We start from the raw sequence: 18537 nt of genomic DNA, 5'->3' as shown, positions 1-18537 counted from the left end.
CGCTGAGTGCAGGAGAATTTTCCCACGCTGTCAGTGATGTGCATGAGGTGAGCTGAGTTCATTGGACATGAACTCGGCTCATCTGGATGCCGTCACAGTGAGACACTGAGGAGCGCAAGCATGCCTGCGCTTCTCAGTGTCTGCGGCATGGCAAGCTGGATGGCAGCGTTCTGCTGCGGTCCAGCCTGTTATGTGAATGTAGCAGAGCTGAAGCCGTCGTGGGAACCATGGAAAGGTAAGGATGATGTTGCTTTATCATTTTATTTTTATTGCAGAAGACATTGGCTTCAGCTGGAATGGGCGTGATGGTAAGTATGGTTTAATTTAGAACAATAAAGAATTGTGTCTTTATTTCAATTAAAGGACTTTATTCTGGGTGTTTGTGTTTTTTTTTAACTTTGACTATGGGGTTAGTAATGGGGGTGTCTTATAGACGCCTCTCCATTACTAACCTGGGCTTGATGTCAGCTGGCATTATAAGCTGACATCAACCCCAGCCCTATTACCCCACTGCCACCGCTACAGGGCAGTGGGAAGAGCGAGGCTAAGTGCCAGAATTGGCACATCCTATGGATGCGCCATTTCTGGGGCGGCTGACGGCTGGTGTTTCTAGCCTGGGAGGGGGCCAATATTCATGGCACCCTTCCTGGGCTATTAATATCAGCCCCCCGCTGTCTGCCTAGCCTTTGATAGCTATTAAAATAGGGGGGACCCCATGTCATTTTTTTGGGGGGTCCCCCATTTTAATAGCTAGTAAAGGCTAGGTATTCAGCTGGGGGCTGATATTAGTAACCTGGGAAGCTCCATGGGTATTACCCCCTTCCCAGGCTTCAAACATCTGCCCCAGCCGTCTGCTTAACCTCCGCTAGAGACTAAAATTACGGGGAACCCCACGCCAATTTTTTTTTTAATAAATCCTTTATTTTAACACTAAATGACAAGTACAGTAACCAACACTGTCACTGTACTTCTTATATATGTGACTGACATGTTTCTATCTATCTAATCTATGTGTGATGCTCTATTCTTTCTGTTATAAATTGTCGGGTACCGATACTGAATTGCCGGCTGGCTTTTTTAAAGAGTCGGTGCATGAAAACACTATTATTTTTTTTAATAAATCCTTTACACTAAATGACAAGTACAGTAACCAACACTGTCACTGTACTTCTTATATATGTGACTGACATGTTTCAATCTATCTAATCTATGTGTGATGCTCTATTCCTTCTTGTCTAAATTGTCAGGTACCGGTGTATGCCGCTGCTGAATTGCCGGCCGGCTTTTTTAAAGAGAGCGTCTTCTGAGCAGTTTGTCAGCTTTTGGACACCTTTGAAGGTGTTTTCTATGTGTTTCTATGTGTTTTTGTTTGCCTGCCATTGGTTTTAACGGTGTTCGACGGTGTTCTAAGGTGTTCGACGAACAGTTCGACGAACAGTTCCTCGAACATCCCGGTGTTCGACGAACCGAACCGAACCCGAACACTACGGTGGTGGCTTAACACTACTGATGATCTTACGCCTGGGGGTTGGCCCTTTGCCCCAGGTTGGACTCGTTTAAATTACAGTACCTTGCCATATGTCCTGGTTGGTTGCAGCGGCGGCAGATGGGCTGTCCATCCTCGTTGTAGCGGTCGCTGGGTCTTCCTCTGGACGATGGGATCCTCCTCTGTCGGCGCCACGGGACGTCCTCCGGACTGGTGGCCAGCTTGATCCTTCCTGGAGAGGATACCAGTAACGACTGCACAGTCCTGGTTAATGCGGCAACGCTTTTGGTCAGTACTTGGACCTGATGGTGCAGGTCTGCAGCCGGGTCTTTATCCAAAGCCTGCGCACCAGCTCCCACAGGCTCTACAGACAAGGGCTCCGCCTCCTGGTGATAGGTAATAGCAGGGCACCGGTGGGTTACAGCACTACCCGGTGCCGGTTCTCGGAGCACCCGGATGGCCCTGTCTTTGAACTTTGCAAAGTCTAACCCAGGGTTCCGCAAGGCCATTGCACATAACTGGGTTCGGTGGGCGTTGGACAGCAGACCCTCAATGAATTGCTCAGTCAACAGTTCATCTGCATTCCGCACACTGTCAGGGTCTGCCTGTTTAATGGCTCCCAGGGCCTCTTGCAAATTCAAAGCATAGTCTCTTTTACTGTCTTGGGCCCGCTGCTTGCACCCATAAAATCTCATTTTGATCTCTGCTGAGGTACGGCTATCAAAAGTGTCCTTCAGACGGGCTACGATCTCCTTCACAGTCTCCTTGTCCCTGACTGACCAGGACTTTACTTCACGTTGGGCCACGCGGGTTAGCTGGCCTATCAATATGCTCACTTTTTGTCCCTCCGTCAGGGGGGACACTTTAAATAGGCTGTACAGTTTCTCTTTAAAGTCGCTTAGGGTATGCGACTCCCCTGAGTATTGGAGCAGCCAGGCCGCTCCGGGGATGTAAGGCATTGTGAATGGCATTACTGCGGCAGCGGCTGCGCTGGCGGTGGCAGTCCCCTCCGCTTCCAACATCCCCCCCCCAGTCGACCGTGGCCTACCTTCTTTTGCTTCTTCTCCGTAGGCCGCGGCTCCGCAGGCGATCGTCGGGGTGGAGGACCTTGCGTCGCGTCCTGGTGATGTCAGCATCCGCTCGGCTCCTTTCAGGACCTTGCACAGCGTCCGTGCGTAAGGCGGGGCTTCAGGTCTCGCGTGGTTTGGACGTCCACGCCCCTCTTCTTCCCGCGCGGCGTCCCGATGATGGCGTCCGATGGCGGGAAAACGGCGGGAAACGACTGAAGATGGCGGGAAACGACTTTGGAGGTACGTGTACAGTCTCTTCAGGCGCGCAATACCCGTTTGTGGCCGGTTGGTCACAATCCTGCCGACTACGCCAAAAGCTGACTCGCCCCCTGGGCCGTGGGGCACCCGAAACCGGGCTTCAGTGCAATGATGGGGGAAGTTGTGGCAACCCGATCCCGTGGCTCAGGGTGGTCAGACTAAATGCTGTGGCAGACTATTTGTAGGGTTTTGAATGTCCGACTACGCCACCCGTGGATTGCGGTCAGGGAGGACCGCCGCTGCAAGGCAGACTGCTGAGGCTGATGTAGATATGCAGCACAGGGATAGGATAACTCCCCACAGGAAGAGTGTAGCCTCAGGACAGTGTAATAGGATGCTGGGGGTGATGGTGCAGGGTGTAGCATAAATCACACAGAGTCTAATGATGCAATCCAGGGTCTTTTACTGGTGGTAATAAAGCAGACCCTCCCGGGAGTACTGGCTAGCATTAGGGACCTGGTCAGTCTGTGAGCAAACAAGAATCCCCCTGGCCAGGTGGAGATGTAGGCCTTCCCGTCTGACTGCACTCTTCCTGGCTACCTTGCTGAAGTCGTGTAGTAGCCCACGTCCCTGAGTATACTGTGTGGTGCTCACCCGTATGGCTGGTGACTTGGACCCTCTGGTAGCTTCCGCTCCTCGATGGCGGTACCGGTCCCTTGTATGTGACTGAGCCTCCGGGCTTCCTATGGCCAGAGGACCTGAAATCCCCTGCCGGCTGGTTTCTGCTGCTGGATATATAAGTCCCCACAGCCTCGGACTCCTGTGTCCGGTTCTTAGCGTCTTCTGCCAGGACGAACTCTGCTTAGCTCAAGTCCCTGGTCTTCAGCTCCTGGCTCCTACAAAGCTCCTTGCTGCTGTTCTGTCCCTTCCTCTGGAACTTCACTCTCTTCCCTAACCCCGCCCCAGATCCAGTTTATATAGGGCAGGTTCCTCCCCTATCTGGTCTGGGACAGGAGGTGTTGCATGTTAAGTGCTCCTGACCAGGAAACTCCCACTTGCTCTCAGACGTGATATTTCTATCACTGTGGCAACCAGACCCCTGGGGTGCCACACTGCCACGTACCAAAAAACCCTCCTTTGGGGCCAGTTACAATCTATTTTATATTCTACAGTATTAACTATCTTATCTGAAATTTGTTTACGGGTGAGCTATCACAGTATGGATAGCGTATTACAAGGATCCAAGCAAGGATTATTGCCTTATACTCATTGCTGCTACAACCAAACAAAAAAAAAGAAAAAAAATCTATTATTTTCTCTATTGATATCACTGTTAGCTGCATTTAGAATAAGGACAGGTTCTAGGTATCATCAGCTGGAAATGAGTGTTCATTCTGGTTGCATACATCTCTATAACAGTCCATAACTTGATTGCTTTTTTCAAAAAAACATTGACAGATTCATGTTTTTTAATATAGTCTGCACTCAGAAATTCATCAAAGCTGGCAGGGTTGCTTGCATTTTTCCACAGTTTGGTGCTGCCACGTATCAATAAAAACCCCTTTGGGTCCGGTTAAAATCTATTTTTATTCTACAATATTACCTCTCTTACCTGAAATTTGTGTATGGGTGAGCTATTGCAGTATGGAGAGCATATTATACGGATGCAGCCGGGGATTATTGCCTTATACTGCATACTGCTGCTGCAAAAAAAGTCTTTTCTATTCCCTATTAGTGATGAGCGAGCACTAAAATGATCTGATACTCGTTACTTGGGTGTAGTAAATCGTAATGTTCGGGTGCTCAACCCAAGTAACGAGTACAACGAGTATGTCAATGGGAAACTCGAAAAATTTTCGGGCGAGCTCCCCCCCTTCCCCAGAGGTCTGCAGGAGGTCTAAAAATTGGAAAAATCAATGGAGACAGTGCTGAAATGACATGGAAACAGCATGGGGAAGACCCCTGGAAGCATCTCTGAATCCCAGGTCACTGCTGTGAACAATGTTGTCAGAGTATTATGCCACTTTTATGGACTGACAATAAAACATACAAAAATGAAGCTAAAATGGATTTTCTTGCAAAAATGTTAAGAAACATTCTTTCCAGGGTAATTACTTGTATATAAGGCAAAATAAATAACAAATAACAAAAATGCTCCTCCACAGCTTGGGCTATGTTCACACGTAGTGTTTTCAATGCGTTTTTGCACTTTCGCGTTGCTTTCAACGGTGAAATTCACCAGTAAATGTACTTTTACCATTTTACTACCTTATCTGGCCATGTGGTGTGCAAGACATGATCAGACACATTCTGTTTCATTTATGAAGAAGGGATTCTGAAAGTCACAAAGTTTATTTTTACAGGGCCATCAGGCGGCCCTTACTATTGTTAGAGGACCATCAGCCAGCTATGCTTTGCATAGCCATATATTGCTACTGCAATATAGCGTATCTATCTGAGGTGATCAAATTTTATTTTTTATATATATTCTGTAAAGTTTGAAATCTGGATGTCCAGCAGGTGGCCCTCAAAATTTATAGAGTGCCAGCAGGCTGCCTCCACTATTTTTAGATGGCCAGCAGGCGTCTTGGGAACAGATGAGACCAAGATAGAGCTTTTTGGTAAAGCACATCATTCAACTGTTTACTGTAATTCGAATGAGGCCTACAAATAAAAGAACACAGTACTTACAGTCAAATATGGTGAAGGTTCAAAGATATTTAAGGGTTGTTTTGCTGCCTCTCCCACAGGTTACCTTGACTGTGTGCAAGGCATCATGAAATGTGAAGATTCCCAAAGGATTTTGGATCGCAATGTGGTGCCCAGTGTCATAAAGCTGGGTTTGCATCCTAGGTCATGAGCCTTCCAGCAGGACAATGACCCCAAACATACTTCAAGAAGCACCCAGAAATGGATGGAAACAAAGTACTGGAGAGTTCTGAAGTGGTAATTCCAGCTCTAGAAGCATCAAGTCTAGAAGCTACAGAGCTACAGAGAAGCTACAGAGAAACTGTGAATTTTCACATTAAATCATTAAATTGTGTTAACTTTAATTAATTTCTGTCAAATTTGAAAAAATCCTGCCAACTTCGATGAATTTCTGTCAACTATGATAAATTTCTGTCAACTCTGATTAATTTCTGACTACAGATCACTGTAAAAATTATGAATCGGTCAATGAGTGTATGGAAAACTCAATCTAGTTATGGACTGTGGAAGAGATGTATGCGACCAGAATGAACACTCATTTACAGCAAATGTTACCACCTAGCACTTGCCACTATTGTAATGCAGCTAACAGTGGTATCAATACGGAATAGAATAGATTTTGCAGCAAGGAGCATAAGGCAATAATCCCTGACTAGATGCCTGTAATACGCTATCCCTACTGCTGTAGCTCACCTGTACACGAATTGCAGATAAGAGAAGTAATATTGTAGAATAAAAAATAGATTTTAACCGGCCCCGAAGGTTTTTTTTGGTTACGTGGCAGCACCAAATTATGGATGAACGCAAGCAATCCTTCTTGCATTGATGAATTTATGAGTGGAGACTATATTAAAAAACATGAATCTGTCAATGATTTTTTGAAAAAAGCAATCAAGTTATGGACTGTTGTAGAGATGCATGCGACCAAAATGAACACTCATTTCCAGCTGATAATATTTACCACCTTTCTCTATTCTAAATTCAGCTAACAGTGGTATTAATAGGGAATAGAATACATGTTTTTTCCCTTTCATTCTTTGGTTGTAGCAGCAAGGGTTATAAGGCAATAATCCCTGTCTGGATGCGTGTAATATGCTATCCATAGTGCGATAGCTCACCCGTACACTAATCGCAGATAAGAGAGGTAATATTGTAGGATAAAGAATAGATTTTAACCGGCTGAAGAGTTTTTTTGGACATAGCAGCAACAAACTGTGAAGGAACGCAAGCAACCCTGCCTGATTTTATGAATTTATGAGTAAAGATCACCGTTAAAAACTATGAATCGGTCAATGAGTGCATGGAAAATATCAATCAAGTTATGCACTGTGGAAGAGATGTATGTGACGACACTGAACACTCATTTCCAGCTGATGATAGCTGCATTTACAATAGAGACAGGTGCAAGGTATCAATAGGAAATAGAATAGATTTTTTTTTGCAGCACGAAGTATAAGGCAATAATCCCTGACTAGATGCCTGTAATACGCTATCCCTACCTCTATAGCTCACCCGTACATGAATTGCAGATAAGAGAGGTAATATTGTACAATAAAATATCGATCTTAAGCATCCCCGGGTTTGGGTTTGTTGACAGCACTAAACTACGGATGAATTTCTGAGTGCAAACTATTAGTGATGAGTGAGCGTGTTCGTTTAAGCCTTTCGCCAAGTACGCTTGGGTGCTTTCCGAGCATCTTCAGCTTGCTCGTATATTAAGTTTGAGGCCCTGCATCTGCATGATTTATGACTGTTAGTCAGCCTCAACACATGTGATGATTCCCTAACTAACAGGCAATCTGTGCATGTGTTGAGGCTGACTGGTGTGACCAACCAATAATTACTATTGCCCAAAATGCGTACAATGTGAGTGTCATTGGAAAGACAGCAGAACATAAACTCAGCAGTGTGCCAAACTTCCAACAGCTAAGACTTCCCTGTCACCACCAAGAGGACGACTGTCCATGTTCTCCTCCTCATCCTCCTCCTGGTCCTGCTCCTCGTCCTCCCCTTCTTCAGACCATCCACGCTGAACAGACGGTACGAATAGGTTGTGGGTAGTACTGTCTATAGCAAAGGAAATCTTCTCCTATTCCTCCTCCTCCTCATTATCACCCAATTCACATTGAGATGAGATAAGGGAGGCTGGCTGTGTAGCATCACCCTGTATAGTTCTTTTCTCCATCTCATCATGCTCCACCTGCAAAGCCTCCTCTTTAATTGTGAGCAGTTAGCGTCTTGGTCGAGTCCTCAAAGTTTTGGAGAACGGCACAGATGTCAGACATCCTTGCCTACTCATCAGGTCAGAGGCTGACCGGAATACCGATGGGCATGTTGAAGCTGGTACTCAGCAACTGCCCTCTGCTGCTCACATATCCTTACCAATATATGCAACAATGAGTTCCAATACGTGGTGACATCGCACACCAGTCAGTGAGCCGGAAGCTGCAAACGCTGCTGAAGCACTGCCAGGGCGGCTGAAGCTGTAACTGACTTTCAGAAATGGGCACACATGCGGCGTACTATCACAGGCAGCTCAGGCAGAAAAGGGCAGGCTTTAAGAAACCGCTGAACCACTAAGTTGAGCACATGGGGAAGGCATGGTATATGTGTGAGGTTGCCAAGCTTCAGAGTCGCCTCCAAGTTCCGGCCATTGTCACACATAACCACGCCTGGTTGTAGGTTCAGCGGTGACAGCCACAGATCTGCCTTCTCTGTTACAGAAAATATGTAGCGAAAAGGTGGTACCCAATATTAGATTATGATTAGCAAAAGATAAAACAATGTCTCTTTATTATACCTTATTTAAAAACAGCTGGATGCTGGACAATACTAGACACAAAGCATGTAAAAAGACACACACAGTGTACTGATTGAAAAAATGATAACAGATGTTGGGTCAGCCTAATTGAGACTTGACCTAGCTGAATCAAATGGTATGATGTGGTGGGACCCCCAAGGATATAAGGCTCTCCAGGCAAAAATGTGTCTCACCAAAAGTCATAAGGACCCATACAAAGTGAAAATCATGTGACACATACACTACCGCAAATAGAAAACAGTACACATAAACCGACGCACTAAATAAGTAATATTAGCTAATAGTTATTAGAGTATGATAATGGATAGTGGTTAGGCAATGTCATATACCACTCAGACCATACAGATCTACCATCTCTAATTGTACCAAAAAATTAGACCAGTGCACATTGAAGGCTACCTGGTCATATAATCTACCATCTCTAATTGTACCAAAAATTAGACCAGTGCACATTGAAGGTTACCTGGTCAAATAATCACAGCAATATATCTGAGTCAGTGGGTACAGCTATCTCTCACAAACTGCTGTATATCCACACAATCACTAGATTTGCGAAAAATAGGAGACACTCATAGCTCAATAGAGAGAAACCACTACTTAGCTTTCCAGTATTTTTAGCAGTGCTCCAATATTAAAGGCGTGCTCCCGACGCGTTTCTCCTTCATCATCAGGGGAGTGCATAGCCCATTCATAGCCCAATGTTGTGCGCCATCACAGAGGTGCATATGTTTGAGAAGAGATTGTCCCTGTATCTTTTATACACGCCGCCGGCGTGCGGCATGCTTCCGGTTTGTCATGTGTCAGCTGGGTGACGCACATCCTGCCGGATACATATTCACATCTGGCTCTTGCAGTGCACCGTGGAACGCATAGTTATAAGGTATAATAAAGAGACATTGTTTTATCTTTTGCTAATTATAATCTAATATTGGGTACCACCTTTTCGCTACATATATTCTTTACACTTGGGATGGCAGGCTTCCTGTCGACAAGTATTGACACCAACACTTGGATCACAGAGGCCAGGGAGGTCTTCTCTGACCATACCTTTGTACAAAAACGATATACCCCGTCCTTTGGTGCAGCCTTTAAGGAGCTCACCAAGGTGTATAGGGACCAAATTACATCATGGTGGGAGGTACAAAGTTTGGACAATTATATTAGGTCAGGAATTGTCCCACGTCACCTTAGAATTGCTCTCTCACCAGGATACAGATATAAAAACCCTGTTCTGGTAGCAAAGTGGGAGAAAGAAGCAACAGATAGCTCCCTGAGACTTATGAAACTCCTCTTAGAGGAGGAAAGGGTCACCTTAGATAATCTGAATGAGTCTATGAAGGAACATATTGAAATCACCAAAAAGTTTGCTTCTGAACCTGATTTTTCTGTTAAAGAAACCGGTCTTCAAAACAGTTTGGAAAAGTTTCAGTATCTTCTTAAAGAACGTAAACACAAACTGTTTAATAGAGACCTACAAGAATTTCGAGAGAATAAAGCATACTCTATCTCCATTTGCCATGGTCAAAGATTACCTGAGACAGAGATCTCCTCATCAGAAACGGAGATCTCAGATACCGAGACCAGGCCGAGATATCAGAGAGGCAGAGGCAAAGGAAGGAGTGCCCATCGGGGGAATAGAGGGGGTGGAAGAAGATCTCCCCAAAGAGATGCTTTTTTAGAGTACAATTACCCATTGAGAAATCGTTTAAATCTGAACGGAGGTATCTGAACTACAGCTCCTCTGGGTCAGTGGGAAAATGAGTGACTCCTGCTCCACCTGTCATTCACCAGTCTATCTCCACAGTGAGCACCTCCTCCTCACAAGAATCACGCATTATTAACTTATCTTCGAGACCACTTAATAATCTGGAGATGTGTGTTCTGAGCAAGGTTTTGTCCTTTGTCCCCACCACTGATTTTAATTGTTTTGAGACCATCAAGGATCTCCACCTTTTCATTCGTAAGTTAAGGTAGAAAAAACATTTCAGTAGGGAGGATAAAAGATCATGTATGGAACTTGGTATTGCGGAGAACCTTCTTAAGGATGTACTTTTCCTTTTTTCACTTGGGAGACACCGATCCTAATAGTAACGGTGATGGCTCATTTACATCACTTAAGAATAAGAGTAAAAACATGCCTCCGCAATCAGGGGACCCTGGGTCCATAGATGTTTTCCTTAATTTGTTCACCAAGGACATTTTATCCCAGTCTAAGTTCATGGGTAAACACAATCTCACAAAACAGGAGATGCATTGGCTCTGTAATTTTGAGAATGATTGTACCATCACGATTAAACCATCTGACAAGGGCGGTAATATCGTTATCATGGATTCCTCATCCTATAAAGAGACTTGCATGACCCTGCTTAGAGATCGTACCAGTTATGAAGTCGTGGCGGGAAATCCTACGGTTAGTCTCTTGAAGGAACTTAAGCATCTTGTTGAGGAGGGAGTGCATAATGGTGTAATTGACAGGAAGGAGAGAGACTTCCTCTGCCCCGCACACCCCACCATGGCCACTTTTTACTGTTTCCCTTAGGTACAAAAGGGACTTGACCCCCTTAAGGGTAGACCTATCGTTGCAGGCACTAACAATTTAACACAGGACCTGGGGATTTATCTGGACCAGATATTAAAACCATTTGTGGGGTCCTTGAGCTGTCATGTCGGTGACACTACATATTTACTGGGCAAGTTGGATGGTATTTGTCTAGAGCCTGATATGATTCTAGGCAGTATAGATGTGGAGGCACTGTACACATCAATTCCACATGACAAGGGTCTTCGGGCCATGGACCACTATCTGAGTACGGGAGGCTGTCAGTTCACCAGACATAACAGGTTTATTTTACAATCATTGGAGTTTTGTCTGAAGAACAATTTTTTTCTATTTGACAATAAGTACTTCCACGAGCTCAGGGGCACAGCGATGGGGTGTCGCTGCGCCCCTTCGTATGCAAATTTGCTCCTGGGCTGGTGGGAGAAAGCAATGGTCTTTAGCGAACCTCCGGTTCCCCTATATGATAGGGTGATCATTTGGTTACGTTATATTGATGACATCTTCGTGGTGTGGAAGGGACCTGAGGCCCTTTTTAGTGATTTTGTCAAGTAGCTCGACATTAATAACATTGGCTTACGTTTCACGCATGAATGCAACAATGCTGTCCTACCATTTCTTGATGTTTGCATCCGTAAAGGTGAAAACGGTGAATTGACTACGAGCAATTACCGGAACCCACGGCCACTAACTCCTTCCTAGGTGGGAGAGTGGACACCCAGACCCACTGAAAAAAGGTATCCCTAAGGGGCAATACCTAAGGATTCGAAGAAACTGTTCTGACGTTCTTCACGTTTAAAGCACAAGCTGATGATTTACGCGAACGGTTTATTGAGAGGGGGTACCCTCAGAGAATCCTAACTGAGGCCTATAAGAATTCCATCAAAAAAGAATGCAGGGATCTACTCATCCCCAGGGTCAACAATAATGAATCGAACCTAACCTGTTTCATTACTACCTACTCCAATGGAGCTAACGGGGTTAGGGAGATCCTTAAACGCCACTGGCCAGTGTTATTAATGGATGCAGACATCAAGGATAGAGTTGGGGCCCTTCCACAGGTCACCTATCGCAGGGGGAGGTCCTTAAAGGATAGATTGGTCCACAGTCATTTTATAGACAATTCATATCCATCTTGGTTAGGCACCCAAGTCAAGGGGTGCTTCAAGTGTGGTCATTGCAGTGCCTGTGTATCGGTGGCACAGGCCAAAGGCTTCAGCAGTAATGTGATGGGTAAATACTATACCATCCGACAGTTCATCAACTGCCGTACTGCTGGGGTGGTCTATAAGGCCACGTGTGATTGTGGTGTCGAATATGTGGGAAAGACTAGACGTGAGTTCAGGAGGAGGATTAGGGAACATATACAAGACATCATCAATAAAAGGGATACTCCAGTTGCCAATCATATTAACAATGTTCATAGTGGCAACTTAGACTGCTTGCGATTTGTAGGTATTGATAGAATCAGAGGTGGGAATTGGGATCAAAAGATCCTACAGAAGGAACGTAAATGGATCTTTTGGTTGAGAACTATGCAGCCTCATGGCCTTAATGAACAACTTTCCTTCACTTCCTTTTTATAATAGGGTCAGTACAGGGACCCAGTTAGTGAGGGATAGCCGCCGTTGAGTGAGGGCGACACTTGCCCAGTCCCCCTAGGGTGCCAACCTCCACGGTAGGTAGGGACCAGCTTAGAGAGGGCTTAGTCCGTAGAACCAGCAATAGTTCCTCTATCTGTCCCCTTCCCACTCAATCCTCACCATGTCCTCTCCCACGTTTTTTAGTCACATTTCTAGTACAACATGCAAGTTCAGGGACCCTAGCATACCATCTAATCGTATATCTGGTCTGTATTTGATGAGACCGACCTCCTTGGCCTCTATATGTTTTTTCTGCGCCTTTTGGGTCTGGTATGTTGGATGTCTATTCACCATGTCCAGGAACTGACCTTTTCCCTGTGGTTTATGATCATTTTGACAGGCACATGTGGGAGGGCATGATCATTTACATTGACATTGGTACTGTCTTATAAGGCGGTTCCTCTAATGCGGTTTATGTTTGGGGGCTGGAGCTGCCTTCATGGCGGATTGCTTGGAGGTACAGCGGCCTCTGATCTGAGCGGGTGCGCGTGCGCACGAGATGACTGCGGGATCCGTGCCCGCGCATGCGCAGCACTATGTGTTCCACGGTGCGCTGTTAAAGCCGGATGTGAGTATGTATCTGGCAGGATGTGCGTCACCAAGCTGACACATGACCACCCGGAAGCATGCCGCACGGCGGTCAGCGTGCGGCGTGTATAAAAGATAAAGGGACAATCTCTTCTCAAACATATGTACCTCTGTGATGGCGCAGAACATTGAGCTATGAATGGGCTATGCACTCCCCTGATGATGAAGGAGAAACGCGTCGGGAGCCCGCCTTTAATATTGGAGCACTGCAAAAATACTGGAAAGCTAAGTAGTGGTTTCTTTCTATTGAGCTATGAGTGTCTCCTATTTTTCGCAAATCTAGTGATTGTGTGGATATACAGCAGTTTGTGAGAGATAGCTGTACCCACTGACTCAGATATATTGCTGTGATTATTTGACCAGGTAGCCTTCAATGTGCACTGGTCTAATTTTTGGTACAATTAGAGATGGTAGATTATATGACTGTAACATCCCTGGCGGCATGCTTGCATATTGCACCACCTCCCACTATGCAAGACCGCAATCTTACCTGTCAGCTCAGCATGCAAACCGTGCTATTGTTCATGCTGTGTGCTTGTCTCTTGACTGACTGCTTAGGGCGGCGGCCCGGTTACTTCCTGATTCTTATAGTTGCTGTGGGCACACCCCTAGTGCGTCTCCAGCCTATTGCTGTGAGTCACTGGATATTTAAACCCCCTGCACCCAGTAGGAGGTGCCTGAGCAACACTAACTTTCAGTGTGTGCCTTGACTCTGAAGTTGCCAGGTCCAGTTCTGTATCTTCTTGTCTGTTCCGCCATCTCTGGGGGCCGCATACCCAGACCTATTATCTGTGCCTTCTTGTCCGTCTCCGCCATCTCTGGGGGCTGTATACCCAGGCCTGTTCTTGTATCTCCTTGCAGTAGCAGTTCCTGTCTGAACTGTATCCGAGCCTGTTATCTGTTTGTCTCTATGTCCGTACCTTCCCTTTTCCTGCAGTATCTGAACCTGCACCTAACTCCAACTTCTTGTCTCTGTACTTCTGTTTGTGAGTTTTCTGTCCACTCGCTACTTCATAGTAAGTACAGTGTATGTATCTGGTTCTGCTTGTCCCTTTTCCCTTCCTCCGTATCTTCCTGTATTTTCCAGTCTGTTCCATGTGAACAGAGCCCTGTCCTGTCTGCCTTGTCCACTGCACCAGCGGTTTCTCTCTGCTCTGACTTGCCCACCGCTCCGGCGGTTTCTCTCTGCTCTGACTTGCCCACCGCTCCGGTGGCTTCTCTCTGCTCTGCCTTGTTCACCGCACCTGCGGTTTAGTTCTGCTCTGCTTGCTCACCGCTCCGGCGGTTCTCCTCTGCTCTGCCTAGCCCACCGCTCCAGCGGTTCCTCTCTGCTCTGCCTTGTTCACCGCGCCTGCGGTTTAGTTCTGCTCTGCTTGCTCACCGCTCCGACGGTTCCCCTCTGCTCTGCCTAGCCCACCGCTCCGGCGGTTCCTCTCTGCTCTGCCTTGTTCACCACACCTGTGGTTTAGTTCTGCCCTGCTTGCTCACCGCTCTGGCGGTTCCCCTCTGCTCTGCCTTGCCCACCGCTTTGGCGGTTCCTCTCTGCTCTGCCTTGTTCACCGCACCTGCGGTATAGTTCTGCTCTGCTTGCTCACCGCTCCGGCGGTTCCCCTCTGCTCTGCCTAGCCCACCGCTCCGGCGGTTCCTCTCTGCTCTGCCTTGTTCACCACACCTGCGGTTTAGTTCTGCCCTGCTTGCTCACCGCTCCGGCGGTTCCCCTCTGCTCTGCCTAGCCCACCGCTCCGGCGGTTCCTCTCTGCTCTGCCTTGTTCACCACACCTGCGGTTTAGTTCTGCCCTGCTTGCTCACCGCTCCGGCGGTTCCCCTCTGCTCTGCCTAGCCCACCGCTCTGGCGGTTCCTCTCTGCTCTGCCTAGTCTACCGCTCCTGCGGTTCCTCTCTGCTCAGCCTTGTTCACCGCACCTGCGGTTCTGCTCTGCTCTGCCTTGTCCTCCGCTCTGGCGGTTTCGCTTTAATCTGCTTGTCTACCGCATCTGCAGCTCTGTTCCTGCCTCCCAGTCTGTATTGGACTCTATCCAGTCTGCGCTCCAACCTGCTAGTACCTACCTGTCTGCACTCCAGCCGTGCTTGACAGTATTTCTCTGTCTGCACTCCAGCCGTGCTTGTCAGTACCCCCCCTCCTGTCTGCATACCAGCCGTGCTTGCCAGCACCCACCTGTCTGCATACCAGCTGTGCTTACCAGTATCCACCTGTCTGCATACCAGCCGTGCTAGCCAGCACCCACCTGTCTGCATACCAGCCGTGCTTACCAGTATCCACCTGTCTGCATACCAGCCGTGCCTGCCAATACCCACCTGTCTGTATGCCAGCCTAACCTGCCTGTTCCTGCATTCCCCGGTGTGGGTCAACAGCTGTGACCGGGATCTGACCTGGTGTGGCACCTGGTCCCTCTGCTCGGTTCCTCTTTGGTTCACGGAGTCGTTAGCCGCTGTGCGACCTTGGTCGGATCGGGTAGATGCTTAGTTACGCCCCTCCAGGCACTCCTCGGTTCATGGTACAGTGGGATCACTAATCACGCTCATGCCAGTCAGTCCCGGCGCGAGCGTAACAATGACCAGGTAGCCTTCAATGTGCACTGGTCTAATTTTTTGGTACAGTTAGAGATGATAGATCTGTATGGTCTGAGTGGTATATGACATTGCCTAACCACTATCCATTATCATACTTTAATAACTATTTGCTAATATTACTTATTTAGTGCGTCGGTTTATGTGTACTGTTTTCTATTTGTGGTAGTGTATGTGTCACATGATTTTCACTTTGTATGGGTCCTTATGACTTTTGGTGAAACACATTTTTGCCTGGAGGGCCTTATATTCTTAGGGGTCCCACCACATCATACCATTTGATTCAGCTAGGTCAAGTCTCAATTAGGCTGACCCAACATCTGTTATCATTTTTCAATCAGTACACTGTGTGTGTCTTTTTACATGCTTTGTGTCTAGTATTGTCCAGCATCCAGCTGTATTTAAATAAGGTATAATAAAGAGACATTGTTTTATCTTCTCTGTTACAGCTTTCAACAACTCTGCAGCGGTGTACGGTTTGTCACCTAAGCATATTAGCTTCAGCAGAGGCTGTTGCCACTTGTCCTAGGCAGTGCTGCAATGCTTCTAGCTTGTGACTGATGTGGTCATTTCGGAGATGGAGGCTAAAGAAAAGAAGGTGCAGGAGCTGTAGAATGTGGGAGCAACTCTGATTGACCCAGGGCCCGCAACCTTTGGTGTCAGAATGATGTGTTCTGTCCCAGGGTCCAACTGGGATCTGGCTTCCACAATATTCACCCAGTGTGCCATCAGTGAAATGTACCTTCCCTGGCCACAAGCACTTGTACACGTGTCCGTGGTTAGGTGGAGCACTGACTTCTTTAATTTTCTATCTGTGGATGAAAAAAAAGATATAAAAAAAGTTTGGTCTGAGATGTTGCTTTAAAGTGTTACCTATGTCTGTCAATCAGAGCATCCTATTGGTTTTCATCTAGGCAGATAGATTGCTTGCAATAGATGTAAAGAATGATTGGGACAATGGAATAATGCAAGAGAATGGGACAATGGAACAATGGAATAATGCAAGAATGGAAGAATGGAACACCATTGCACGTGTCATAATGGGCTCCTGGCCTTTATGTGGCTGTGCTGCTGCAGTCAGCTTCAGTCTGCAGGGGGCCTGCAAACTAGGTGGACCACTGCTTGTTTGTTCACTAATTAGTTATCCTCTCCCCATCCCCTTGTCTTGAGGTGTGTGGGACAGTGGGGGGGAGGTGAGAATGTGTGAAAATAGGCAGACTAATGCAGATTAAAAATGCGTGCATGGGCTGCAGCTGCAACAAGCAGTAAAGTTGTGGGTTTTAATGTGTCTATTGATGAACAACATGTCTTCCTAAGGGGAGTCTTTTTCCCTATCCATACAATGGGTGCCTTCTTGAAGCCAGGGTGCAGTAATAGGCCAAAACCAATTCAGGTTATCACTTCTCTGCCTTTTGGCTAACATCAAGTGTAGTACCTGTTCTCATTTAGTATATGTGCTTTCCTTTAACCAATATATTGCATTGTAATGTTATACATCTATCCATCTGTCTATCTATCAATCTATCTATCTATTTATCTCTTCCTTCCTGAGATAAGCTGCAATAATGCATTTGTCCTTTGCTACACCATTGCACACACACCATATACCTCGTCAGTGGCCTTGTTATCAGCTGCTACTCTTTTAACTCAACTGTCTCATTAGTTGGGTGTTGCTGAGTACCTCTCATTTAAAAAAAAATTGGGGGGGCGCTACGATTTCTTTAGTGAAATGCTGGCTCCCTCTGGTGGAGCACTGACTTCTTTAATTTTCTATCTGTGGATGAAAAAAAAGATTTTAAAAAATTTGGTCTGAGATGTTGTTTTAAAATGCTACCTATGTCTGTCAATCAGAGCATCCTATTGGTTTTCACCCAGGCAGATAAATTGCTTGCAATAGATGTGATGAGTGAATGGAACAATGAAATACTGCAAGAGAATGGGACAATGGAACAATGGAATAATGCAAGAATGGAAGAATGGAACATCATTGCACATATCATAATGGGCTCCTGGCCTTTATGTGGCTGTGCTGCTGCAGTCAGCTTTAGTCTGCAGGGAGCCTGCAGACTAGGAAGAAGGCGGACCGCTGCTTGTTTGTTCACTAATTAGTTATCCTCTCCCCATCCCCTTGTCTTGAGGCGCATGGGACAGCGGGGGGGAGGGGAGAATGTGTGCAAATAGGCAGACTTATGCAGATTAAAAATGTGTGCGTGGGCTGCTGCTGCTGCAACAAGCAGTAAAGTTGTGGGTTTTAAGGAGTCTATTGATGAACAACATGTCTTCCTGAGGGGAGTCTTTGACCCTATCCCTACAATGGGTGCCTTCTTGAAGCCAGGGTGCAGTCATAGGCCAAAACCAATTCAGGTTATCGCTTCTCGGCCTTTTGGCTAACATCAATTGTAGTATCTGTTCTCATTTAGTATATGTGCTTTGCTTTTACAAATATATTGTATTGTAATGTTATCTATCTATCTATAGACCTTTCTTCTATACTTCAATAAAAATATACTTTTTCAATGATTAATTGGACCCTGTTTCGAAGTGTGTTTCTCTTGTGTTATTTTTAGAGGGTCAGCAGCCGTCTTGGGGACAGATGAGACCAAGATAGAGCTTTTCGGTAAAGCACATCATTCAACTGTTTACTGTAAATAGAATAAAGCCTACAAATAAAAGAACCCAATACTTACAGTCAAATATGGTGAAGTTTCAAAGATATTTAGGGGTTGTTTTGCTGCTTCTCCCACAGGGTGCCTTGACTGTGTGCAAGGCATCATGAAATGTGAAGATTCACAAAGGATTTTCGGTCGTAATGTAGTGCCCAGTGTCATAAAGCTGGGTTTGCATCTTAGTTCATGGGTCTTCCAGCAGGACAATGAC

General features: G+C 46.2%; 2 pseudogenes; both read left to right on the top strand.

The window, feature by feature from the left end:
- Positions 1–17056: 17056 nt before the first annotated feature.
- Positions 17057–17166, top strand: LOC141160341 (U2 spliceosomal RNA; annotated as a pseudogene).
- Positions 17167–18027: 861 nt separating this feature from the next.
- LOC141160334 (U2 spliceosomal RNA) lies at positions 18028–18129 on the top strand (annotated as a pseudogene).
- The last annotated feature ends 408 nt before the right edge of the window (positions 18130–18537 follow it).

The sequence above is a fragment of the Phyllobates terribilis genome, unplaced genomic scaffold, assembly GCF_046119375.1.
Source record: "Phyllobates terribilis strain yellow unplaced genomic scaffold, ASM4611937v1 Scaffold_8__6_contigs__length_399053987, whole genome shotgun sequence".
NCBI classification, from domain to species: domain Eukaryota; kingdom Metazoa; phylum Chordata; class Amphibia; order Anura; family Dendrobatidae; genus Phyllobates; species Phyllobates terribilis.
The sequence above is the reverse complement of the archived record's forward strand: the minus strand, read 5'-3'. Positions and strand labels throughout refer to the sequence as shown.